The sequence below is a fragment of the Canis aureus genome, chromosome 32 (genome assembly GCF_053574225.1).
Source record: "Canis aureus isolate CA01 chromosome 32, VMU_Caureus_v.1.0, whole genome shotgun sequence".
Classification (NCBI taxonomy): domain Eukaryota; kingdom Metazoa; phylum Chordata; class Mammalia; order Carnivora; family Canidae; genus Canis; species Canis aureus.
In genome coordinates, this window is record NC_135642.1 from 26,566,592 (window position 1) to 26,579,397 (window position 12,806).

A 12,806-nucleotide genomic window follows, 5' to 3' on the forward strand; every position below is an offset into this window, starting at 1 on the left:
GATTGCAATAAATCTGTAGATTCATTTGGGTGGTATGGGCATTTTAGAAATATTAAGTCTTCCAATCTGTGAACATGGGCTGTGTTTCCATTTATTTATGTTTTAATTTCTTTCAGTAAGATTATATAGTCTTATTTTACAAGTCTTTTTTCCCCTGGTTAATTCCTATTTCATTCTTTTTGATGCTACCATAAATAGAATTATTTTTATAAGTTCCTTTTCAGACTGTTCCATGAATACAGAAATGCAACTGATTTTTGTGTATTGACTTTGTATCCTACGACTTTGCTGAATTCATTTATTAGTTCTAATAAGATTTTCTTCAGTTTCTACATAAACAGGATAATTTTACTTTCTTTTTTCAATTTGGTTGCCTTTTGTTTCTTTTTCTTGACTAATTGTTGTTTCTGGGTAGAGCTAAATCTAGCTCTAAATGTCTGTTAAATCTAGTTGGCTTATTAAGCTTTCCTTACTGACATCTGATTGTTCTCTCCATTATTTTAAGTGGGGTATTGAAGACTACACTTGTATTGTAGAACAGTCAATTCTTCCCTTCAATTGTCTCATTTATTTAGGTGATTTGTCATAGGTACATAAACATATGATTGTTATATCTTCCTGCTGTATTGAAATTTATATGCATATATAATGTCTTTCTTTCTAGTAACTTTTTTTCATTTAGCCTATTTTTGTCTGATATTAGTAAAGACACCCATGCTCTCTCTTGATTATTATTTGCCTGGATTATCTTTTTTATTCTTTCATTTTAACTTATCTCTTTAGATCTCAAGCGAGTCTCCCATAGACTGCATGCAGTTGGATCCTGTGTCTTTATCCATTCTGCCAACATCTGTCTTACAATTGGAGAGTTTAATCCATTTACATTTAAATTAATTATTGATAAGGAGGAACTTATATCTGTCATTGTATTATTTTTTATATGCCTTATAACTTTTGGCACACATTTCCTCCACTAACTGTGGAGGAAACTGTGTTTGTTGATTGTGATGAAATGTTTAAATTCTTTTCTCACTTCCTTGGTGTATACTTATTTTTTTGTGCAGTTACCATGGGAATTACATCTAACATTCTAAGGCTGTCACACTCTAATTTGATTTTATACCAGCTTAACTTCAGTAACATAACAAAAACTTTGCTCTGCAGCTCCACCCCCACCCCCCCTTTGGGCTGTTGTCACAAAATTATATCTTTATAAACTGTGTATCCAGACATAATCTGGTAATTATTTTAAGTGCATTCGTTTCTTAAATTATGTAGAAAACAAGATTTGGAGTTGGAAATCAAAGTTATAGTAATGCTAGCTTTTACACTATTTTTTTCTTTTAACGAATCTGTCTCTTAATTCATGTAGAAAATAAAAAATAGTTATGAAGCACTGTTATAATAATACTATTTTTTATAATTGCCCATGTACTTACCTTTATTTCTCCATATATCTTGGAGTTACCATGTACTGTCCTTTCATTTCACCATACAGGACTCCTTGAAGATTTCTTGCAGGGCAGACCTAGTGGTCACAAACTCTCTTAGGTTTTATGTCAGAATATCTTACTTTTGAAGGATAGTTTTAACAGATCTAAAATTACTGAATTTTTTTCTTTTAGTGCTTTGAATATATTGGTCCACAGCCTTTTGGCCTCCAAAGATTCTGATGAGAAATCTGTTGATAATCTTATTGAGAATCATCTGCATGTGATGATTTGCTTCTCTTGCTACTTTCAAGATTCTTTGCCCTCTCAGGAGTTTGATTATAATGGGTCTCAGAGTGGGTCTTTTTTATTTCTTACTTGGAATTCACTGTGCTTCGTGATGTTTACATTCATGTGTTTCATCAAATTTAGGAAGTTTTCAGTCATTATTTCTTTATGTCTATCTTTGTCTCTGTCAAATATTCTCTGGGATTCCCATAATATGTATGTTGGTCTGCTTAATGATTGGCTCCAACTGCCTTAGGGTCTGTTCATGGTTTCCTCAATCCTTTCTGTTCCTCAGACTCACTACTTTCCATTGTTCTGTCTTCCAAGTTTGCTGATTTCTTTTCTTCTGTCTGCTCAGACTTTCCTTTGAGTCCTCCTAATGAATTTTTCATTTGCAGGTAATGTACATTTCAGCCCCAGAATGTCCTTTTGGTTATTTTTCAGATTTTCTCTCTTTAATATTCCCATTTTATTATGATATTGTTTTCTTGACTTTCCCCACATATTCCTTTTGTTCACTGGGCATCTTTAAAATAGTTGTTTTAAAGTCTTTGTCTAGTATATCTGCCATTAGGTCTTCAGGACCAGTTTCTATTGATATTTTTTTCCTTTGAATGGGCCACTTGACTGTTTTGGTGTGTCTTGTGATATTTCCATTGAACACTGGGCATTTGAAACTAATGTAGTATCTCTGCAAATCAGATTATACCCCTACCCAATGTCTGATGTTTTTGCTATTTTTGTTTCATTGATTGTTCTAAGCTTCCTCTGTTGCTGAGATAAACATGAGATGTAAACCTAAGATTTTCTCAGGTCTATTCTGAGCTTTTCTCTGGGCAAGTACAACCCATATTTAACCCATATATGTGATTGTTGCTGAATGTCCTAGTCTTTAATGTCAGGCTTCTGAAAGGGGAAAAAGCAAAAAATTAAGGGGGAAAAAAGGGCACTGTACCTTTAAATCCCCTGGAAGTCACATCAATTATAAAGGGAGGGGCTTGCAACAATGAGGAGAGCTGTAACAACAATGTGCCCACTTCTGTGGAATGCTGTAGTGAGAAGCATCAATTAGTGACAACAGAACAGATCCTTAATATTTGGAAGGTGGTACCATTTTTGGCCAGTCTGGTCCCATAAGCTGTGTGCAAGATGCTCCAGGAACGTGTGCACAGCTGCCTGTCACGTGGCTGAGGGTAGGGGATGGGTAGCTGCCACTGTGCTGAATGCTTAAATTGACTGATATTGATTGCAACATACAGCCCAAGTCTTCCCCTGCAAGTTGCAGGCATTCAACAGACTCTAGAATTCCAAAATACAGAAATATTCCATTTTACTGCACATCACAAATACTGCCTTTTATTTTACAAATTGAAGATTTATGGCATCCTTGGTGCCATCCAAGCCTGGATGACAGCATATATGTTTAATACTTAGTTCACTGAATGTTTTGAGCCCACTGTTGAGACCTACTGCTCAGAAAAAAAAAAGATTCCTTTTAAAATATTACTGTTCACTGACAATGCACTTGGCCACCCAAGAGCTCTAATGGAGATATACAGTGAGAGTAATAATGTTTTCATTCCTGCTCACACAGCATCCATCCTATAGCCCTGAACCAAGGGATAATTTCAACTTTCAAGTCTTATTATTTCAGAAATACATTTATTATGATTACAGCTGCTTATACATAGTGGTTCTTCTGGTGGATCTGTGTAAAGTCAACCAAAAACCTTCTGGAAAGGATTCATCATTCCAGATGCCATTAAGAAAATCCATGATTCATGGGAAGGATTCAAAATATCAACATGAATGGGAGTTTGCAAGAAGTTGATTCCAACCCTTATGGGTCACTGAGGAGTTCAAGACTTCAGTGGAAGAAGGAACTGCAGGTGTGGTAGAAATAGCAAGAGAACTAGAATTAGAAGTAGAGCCTGAAGATGGGACTGAATTGCTGCAGTCTCATGATAAAACTAATGGTTGAGGTGTTGCTTCTTATGGATGAACAAAAAAGTGGTTTCTTGAGATGGAATCTACTCCTGGTGAAGATGCTGTAAAGACTGTTGAAATGACAACAAAAGATTCAGAATATTACACAAACTTCATTGATAAAGCAGTGGCAGAGTTTAAGAGGGTTGACTCCAATTCTGAAAAAAGTTCTATTAATCAGCCAGTAGCCATCAACATGGAGGCAAGACTTTTCACCAGCAAAACTATTACTGCTTGCTAAAAGCTCTGACAATAGTCAGCATTTTTTGGTAACAGAGTATTTTTAATAAAGGTTATGTACATTGTTCTTTTATATGTAATGATTTTGCATACTTAATAGACTGTAGTATAGTGTAAACATAACTTTTATATGCACTGGAAAACCAAAAAGTTCACCTTACTTGCTTTATTGAAATATTTGCTTTATTGAAGTATCTGGAACCAAATCTGCAAATACCTGTGAGGTATGCCTATAGTTACATGGTAGAGATGTAACTGCCAATGTAACTTGTCTAGGTGAGAAGATAGATTCCTGGTGCTTTCTACTCTGTCATTTTCCCAGAAGCCCAGAATATTTTTTTCCCAAAATATTAATTGAAAAATTGAAAAGCAGGTGTATTGAACTCACAAAAGTAACTGAAGTTTAAACACTTCTACCAAAACCAGAATTTATTATTTCATTTTACTGGCTTTAAGGGAAGCACATGTATCAATACTTTCAAATGTATTTCTTTTCCTATCTTGTTTTCAAATAAGCAAATAGTCATGTTTACCAATTTCTCTTGACAAGTGACAATTTTAAATAATTTAAAACTAACTTCAGCTTACTGAAGTATCTTTTACAGGATGTTACTGTGGCTAGTATTGTTTTAATGTTCTGATAACATTTTGTTAATTGATTAGCTAAATGCAGTTCTTAATTTAATTTTACAATTTGTTGATATTGTGATAAGCTATTCTCATGAAATTTCTATAAAACTTAGCTCATTAAGATATTTAAGAATGGAGTCAGTGGCTGCTTTTTGTAAATCAATGTAATTTATAGAAAATAACTTTTTCCAGTTTAAAAATTCAAAATCTGAGGACTTCATTAAATTTTTCATATATATATTTCAAATATGAAGCTAACACATTAATAATCTTAGTGTCTATTCAATAAGCACACGTTCCCTATAAAAATCAATACTCTCACTCATTGATTTATACATTTCTAATTTATTTTAATCTAATTTTGAAATTCATGTGAATATTCACCTCTCTTGCTCAAGTTTTATATTCACTGAACACACTTTTAAAATTAGTTTCATTTGTTGTAAGCAAAGGGACAGGCCTTTTATTAAGCATGTAGTTTTATTTATGGTCATTTTTCTGATTGCAGAGTTTTATTAATTCTTGCTACTTTGTTCAAGATATCATCCCATACAGATAATTTGTGTAAAAATCTAATATATTTGTACCAAGAAGCTCTTGAGTCCAACATAATTTTGATATATCTTTTGATACATATTTTCTTATTTGATAAACATCTTTAATTTGTATGCAAAGTGTATCAAGTGCATTTAATCTTGATGCCTATATCTATATGTGATTTTAATTTTAGAATAGACAAGAATGTTCCATCTGCTTTTGAATTACCCCACTCCCAAAATACATATCCTTTCTACAATACTAAAAAAGATTAAAAAAAAGATAATCATATTTGAATTCACAGATGAAGTATTTTATAATTATGAGCTGAGCAAGGCACAAATTTGGCATAATTGTTTCTTGGGAGAAATACTGGCTTATATGCCCCTGTATACATTTGCCAAATCTGCCCCATTATCATATCCCTGGCCAGGACAATTTTTAAATAATCTTTTTCTAACTTATCAAGTTTCATAAGCTTGACTATATCTACTTTTTCTTTAAAACAAAAACTGTTTTATTGAGATAAAATTGTCCAGTTTTTCCTTCCTTTTGTTTCAATCAAGTCAAATAAAACTCTCCCCTTACAATGATATCATTTTAATGTAAATATACCTAATCATCAGACACATTTATTCATAAGGAAATATATTACAAAGAATAAGAACATGTATTTTTTTATTCTCCATAGTATTTCAGATTTAACATGATTGCTAATATAGAATTACACATTTTTAAAACTTTACTAGACAAAACAGAATCCTTTTAATGACTAGCTGTATGATTATAAGCTCCTATAAGTTCAAGTGAATGCAGAAACAATAGTTTCCCATGGTCCTCTAAGAGAGAAATAATTTTGTATAAAGCACACATTTAACATCACTGATACATATTTTATCACATTCTGTAAGACATCATCTATTAAACTATCAGTTTGAAGATATGTTTAAAAATACTTCCATTTTTAAAAAGCATTAAGCTGGAATAAGGAATTTCTGTAATTACAAATTCTTTTCAATTTTTTCTAATCCTTGAAAGAACTTTCTGAGCTGCAAAAAATTAATTATATTGTATTATTGCTAAAAAGTATATGCACAGGGAACAAAAGTAAGGATTCTTTGGAATAAATGAGCCAGTCACAATGGACCAACTCAATGTCAGACCTTTTTTTTTTTTTTAAAAAAAAAGATCCATTTTTTGAAAATTTTTGCTCACCATGTAAAACAGATACTCTAAAATCTTGTCCTTGGATAGGCCAATGCTCTATTAAGAACATTTTTATTATATTAGAAATAGATGGCCACAATGAAGAATTAAACTTATTTCAAAAGACACCTTATTTTCTTGCTCATACTTATAATCACTAGCTTCTGAGACTTTGAACATTTCCATTTTCTTTATCTTTTCTTCACAATGCAAAGAAAAGTTTTTAACTCTGAATTTCCTAGTAATTCTATTCTAATAGTGTCAATGTTAAAGACTTCATAATTTTCAGTAGCTGGAAAATTTTTCTAGCCTAACTTTTCTAGCCTAATTATAGTGTCCTATAATTCTCATTATTTTTTACTTGTATTTTTCATCTTCTGAACAATGTACTACTTGACTTCTTATACCATATTTGTTTTTAAAAATCTTTGGTATACATTTTCACTATATTTATTTTTAATTAATACATACAGTTAAACATAGTATTTAACAATCAAATAGGTGTACATAAATATTTGTACGAAAATTTTATGATTGCGAACAACAGAAAATTACATACCAGGAGAATCAGATAAATGCTTAAACAGAAGAATTTATCCCAAATCAAAGAACAAGATAAGGCCCAGCCAAAGATCTAAGTGAAAAGATGTAAGCAACATGTCTGATGGAGAATTTAAAGCAACAATCATTAGGATACTCACTGGGCTTGAGAAAAGAATAGAAGACATCAGAGAGACTCTTACCACACAGATAAAAGAGTTACAAAAGAATCAATCAGAGATGAAGACAATAAATGAGATTGGAAATAGGCTTGACGCAAGGAACAGCAGGCTAAAAGAAGTAGGGGGATGAATTAGTGACAAAGAAGGGGAAAAAATGGAAAATAATGAAGCTGAACGACAGAGAAAGAAGAATTATGGGAAATGAGAGCAGACTTAGGGAACATATATAGTAATTATGATACCATAATAACATTAGTATTATAGGAGCCCCAAAAGAAGGAGAGAGAAAAAAGGGGCAGAAAATTTATTTGAGGAAATAATAGCTGAAAACTTCTAAATCTGGGGAAGGAAACAGACATCCACATGTAGGAAGCACAGAGAACTCCATCAAAATAAAGAAAAGCAGGCCAACACCAAGACACATTGTAACTAAATTTGCATAATATGGTAATAAAGAAAAAAATTGTAAAAGCAACTAAAGAAGTCCTTAATTTAGAAGGGGAAGATCCACAAGGCTAGCTGGAGATTTCTCAACAGAAGTTTGGTAAGACAGAAGGAAGTGGCATGATATACTCAAAGAGCTGAATGCAAAATATCTGCAGCCAAGAATACTCTATCCAGTAAGGCTATCATTCAAAATAGGAGGAAAGATAAAGGGATTCAAGACAAAAACTAAAGGAAATTGTGACCACTAATCCAGCCCTGCAAGACATACTAAAGGGGACTCTTTAAGTGAAAAGGAAAGACCAAAGGGGCAAAGGCAACAGAGGGTCAGAGAAAATTTCCAGAAACAATGACAAAACAAGTAATCAATCCCATTTACAAATGCACCAAAAATAGTAACATACCTAGGAATAAACCTAACCAAGAGGTAAAAATCTGCACTCTGAAAACTATAAAACACCAGTGAAAGAAATTGAAAGAGGATACAAAGAAATGGAAAGACATGCCATGTTCATGGATTAGAAAAACAAATAGTTTTAAAATGTCTATACTACCCAAAGCAATCTCCACATTTAATGCAATCCCTATCAAATACCAACAGCATTTTTCACAGAACTAGAACAAACAATCCTAAATCTGTATGGAACCACAAAAGACACTGAAGAGCCAAAGCAATTTTGAAAAAGAGAAACAATGCTGGAGGCATTACAATTAATGTTAAACTACAAGTTAAACTACAAAGCTGTAGTTATCAAAACAGTGTGGTACTGGCACAAAAACAGATACAGATCAATGGAACAGAGTAGAAAGCCGAGGAATAAACCCACAACTATATGGTCAATTGATCTTCAACAAAGCAGGAAAGAATATCCACTGGTAAAAAGATAGTCTCTTCAACAAATCATGTTGGGAAAGCTGGACAGAAAGATGGAAAAGAATGAAACTGGACCACCTTAACATCACACACAAACATAAACTCAAAATGGATGAAAGACCTACATGTGAGACAGGAAACCATTAAAATCCTAGAGAACCTTTTTGACATTGGCCACAGCAACAAAAGCAAAAATAAACTATTAGGACTTCATCGAAATAAAAAACTTCTGCACAGCGAAGGAAAACAATCAACTAAACTAAAAGGCAACCTATGAAATGGAAGAAGATATTTGCAAATGACATATCTGATACAGATTATATCCAAAACTTATAAAGAACTTACGAAATTCAACACTCAAAAAATCAATAATCCAATTCGGAAATGGGCAGAAGACACGAAAAGACATTTTTCCAAAGAGGACATACAGATGGCCAGCAGACAAATGAAAAGATTCTCAACATCACTTATCATCAGGGAAATACAAATCAAAACTACCATGAGATTATCACCTCACATCTGTCTGAATGGCTAAAATCAACAACACAAGAAACAACAGGTGTGGCAAGGATGTGGAGAAAGGGGAATCTTGTACTGTTAGTGGGAAAGAAACTGGTGCAGCCACTCTGGAGAACAGTATGGAGTAAAAAGTTAAAAATAGAACTGCTCTACCAACCAACAACTGCACTACTAGGTATCTATCCAAAGAATACAAAATAGTAATTCAAAGGGATACATGTACACTGATGTTTATAGCAGCATTATCTATAGTAGACAAATAATGGCAAGAGCTCAAGTGTCATCGACTAATGAATAAAGAGGATTATATACATAAACAACATATATAATGGAGTATTACTCAGCCATGAAAAAGGATGAAATCTTGCAATTTGAAACAACATGGATGGCACTAGAGAGTATTTTGCTAAGCAAAATAAGGAAAGCAAAATAAGTCAGTCCAAGAAAGACAAATACCATATGATTTCACTCATATGGTGAAATGACCAAAGAGGAAAAAAAAAAAAAGAGAGGGGGAGGCAAACCAAGAAACAGATTCCTAATGAGACAGAACAAACTGATGGTTACCAGAGGGGAGGTGGGTGGAGGCATGGGCAAAACAGGTGATGGGGATTAGGGAGTGCACTTGCTGTGATGAGCACTCGGTGTTGTATGGAAGTGTTGAATCACTATCTTGTACACCTGAAACTAATATTACGCTATATGTTAACTAAGTGGAATTTAAATTAAAATTTAAGAAAAAAAAAAGGCATCTGTACCTGACTCCTCTCTATTACTCCCTACCTATGTTATAATGAAAGTACACTAATCCTGAAACTGGAGGGGATGATTCATGATATATATATATATATATATATATACACACACAGTTAGAGAACAATAGCAATGGACTATTGTATTATATAGAATACACAGTAGCAGAACAGAGGCTATGTCAGAAGCCAGTAAATTATACAAATTCCAACTATAATCTAGTATATAAAAGGAATTAATTTTCAAAGAGAAAATGTAAAACTATAGAAATGAAAAAGACTGAGACCAGGAAAATATATAACACTGATTCTAACAAATGTATCTGATCAAAATCTTGAAGACTAACTCAAGCTATCCATCCTTGAAGTGGTATCCATATCAGAGGTGCAGCTAAAATAAATACCTGTATCTATTCGAAGTACTATCCATGTCACATATATTCTTGAAAGAAATACCTGGACCAAGATTGCTCTATGTGGCCTTCCAGTCAATACGGCTTCCTTTAACTCTGCTTGTAGCTTGCTAAATTTTTAGTGTAATGTTTTTTTCTTTTAACAAAAAATAAACAAGAAATTCGGCTTTTGTATGAAAGGTGGTTTCATTTGACACAGATGAAACAGGGCAATCAGAGGAAAGTAAGAGTTTGATGACTTATTCTAGTCAAGTATGAATGTATAAGAAAATAATCAATAGATGATGTGATGAAATTAGGGATTTATAAATTTTCTTTGTTCATGCCTTTACATATTTGGAAAGAAGAGAAGTAAACCCTGTTGCCCCCAGGGAATGGTGACTAACTGTGGCTAGGGCATGAAGAAAAAATCCTACTCTCAAGACCCAGAACACAGAGCTGGATTAAGAGTGAGGCTAAACCAGAACAGAGAACATCACCCCATTCCCTACCACCCACCTCTAGGCTATCAAACACCAAATAACAAGCAACAACAGTACTGCTAGAAGAGAGGGAAGAGTGTGTATATATATATATACTAGAAGAGAGGGAAGAGTATATATATATATATATATATATATGAGAGAGCGAGAGAGAGAGAGAAAGACATACTCTCTAAGGCTCAGTCTCACAGGGAGAGATAAAACTAAGTGTGAAACAAGAACACTGAGGGAAAAAACCTCCAGCAACATAACCCACCCTCAGCACAAAGAAATACTATAGGAATTGAACCTGGTAGTACACTGAGGGTAACCATAGCAACAAGAGCCAAAACTCAGATACTCAGATCAACTCATTGCTAGGTGAAACCAAATCACATAGTAATGATCTAACATAAGAAACAGTATGCCCATTTTCAGATATAAATATTATTTATCTCAGTCCTACAAATAATTTCTTGCTTTCAACCAAACATTATGCAACACACAAAAAAGCAAGGCGGGGGGGAATGGACTGTCAGGAGAACCAGACTCAGATATGACCCCACTACTGGAACTATCAGACAGAAAGATTTAAATTACTATTATTAATATGTTAAATGCTTTGGTGAAAATAGGAGGACAACATGCATGACTACAATGGAAATTTTAACAGAGGGTCAGAAATAATAAGAATCAATGATCAAAGCAAATGCTAGGGGAGAAAAACCCCACAATGACAGGTACAAAAAATGCCTTTGATGGGCTCATCAGCAGACCTGACACAAATGAGAAAACAAATGGAAAACTGAAGATAGGTCAATAAATAGAAATTACCCAAACTAAAACAAAAAAAAAGAATGTGTGGTAGGGTGGAGACTAAAACAGGGCATCTAAGAACGGGGACTAACATCAAATGGTATAGTATTTAGGAAAATGGAATCCCAAAAGTAGAAGATACAGGACAGCTCAGAGAACACCAATCATGATAAACACCCCAAATAAATAAACAAATAGATAAACATATAAACAAATGGATTAACAAATCAGACTTCAACACTCCATGCTCAAACTGATGAAAAATATAAAATATTGAGGACAACCAAAAAAATTTGACACTATATATATATATATATATCAATCACACACATATATATATAGAAGAAACAGAGATCAAAATTACAGTAGACATTTTGTCAAAAAATATGCAAACCAAGAGACAATAAAATGACTTCTTTAAACTGCTGAAAGAAAATAAAGCTGTCAACCCAGAATTCTACATACACCAAAAAAAAAAATCTTTCAAAATGAAAAACAAAGGTATTTTTAAATGAAAAGGGCATCAAGAATTAATTACCAGTAGATCTGGAACATAAAACATATCAAAGGAAGTTGTTTAGGCAAAAGGAATGTGATACTAGACAGAAATGGAGAGCTAATGAAGAAATGAAGAGCACTGGACATAGTAAAAACAAAGATGAATACAGTTATTTTTTAAAACTTTTAACTTCTTTAAAAATAACTATCTAAAGCAAAAACAGTAACATTGTATTCTTTCTTTATAACCTATATAAAAGTAAACTATATGACAATAGGAAAAAGAACCCACAAACTATTAACATCAAGAATGAATGAGAGAATTATCACTGCACTCCAAGACACTAAAAGATTAAAGAACAGTACAAACAATTCTATATGGACAAATTCAATATTAAAAACCACAAACTATCAAAACTCATTCAAGAATAATCCTATAACCAGGGCACCTGGGTGGCTCAGTCAGTTAAGCGTCTGCCTTCAGCTTGGATCATGATCTAGGGGTCCTGAGATTAAGTTCGGCATCAGGCTTCCTGTTCAGCAGGGAGTCTCTCTCCCCTCTCCAACTACCCCTCTCCTTCCCCCTCCCTCTCCTCCTGCTCTTGCTCTCTCTCAAATAAATAAATAAAATTTCTTATAAAAGAACAATCATATAACCAAAAATCCTGTATCTATTAAACTTTTTGTAGTTAAAAACCTTTCAAACGAAAGAAAACTTTCTGTGATGTAAAAGAAAGCTGCTTGGAAGAAGGTGGCTAATTCTGCCTAGATTTCTTTCTCTTCTTCACTGTTCAATATGGATATGCTGTTCAAAAGATAAATGCTGAACCTGCTTCACTTCAGTATACTCAGAAAGAGACCTGGAATATTTTGTAATATTTAAAAAAAAAAAAACCTGACATCAAGAAAACAAGTACTTGAGCAAAATTATTTCTACACACATCCATTAGACTGCCCAGTAAGTGACATTTATAGAATAACCCATGAGCA

General features: G+C 33.3%; 1 protein-coding gene across 15 annotated transcripts in view; it reads right to left on the reverse strand.

Annotated features, from left to right (window-relative positions):
* The window catches only part of ZNF280D (zinc finger protein 280D), a 301,506-nt gene that overhangs the window by 11,853 nt on the left and 276,847 nt on the right, over positions 1-12,806 (reverse strand). Inside the window, exon 19 of one of the 15 annotated variants that reach the window (XR_013370329.1) lies at positions 1,440-3,775. The exons of the other annotated variants lie outside the window; for them this stretch is intronic. The gene's annotated coding sequence lies outside the window, so the exon portion shown is untranslated. The remainder of the gene's footprint in view (positions 1-1,439; positions 3,776-12,806) is intronic. 15 annotated transcript variants of the gene reach the window in all.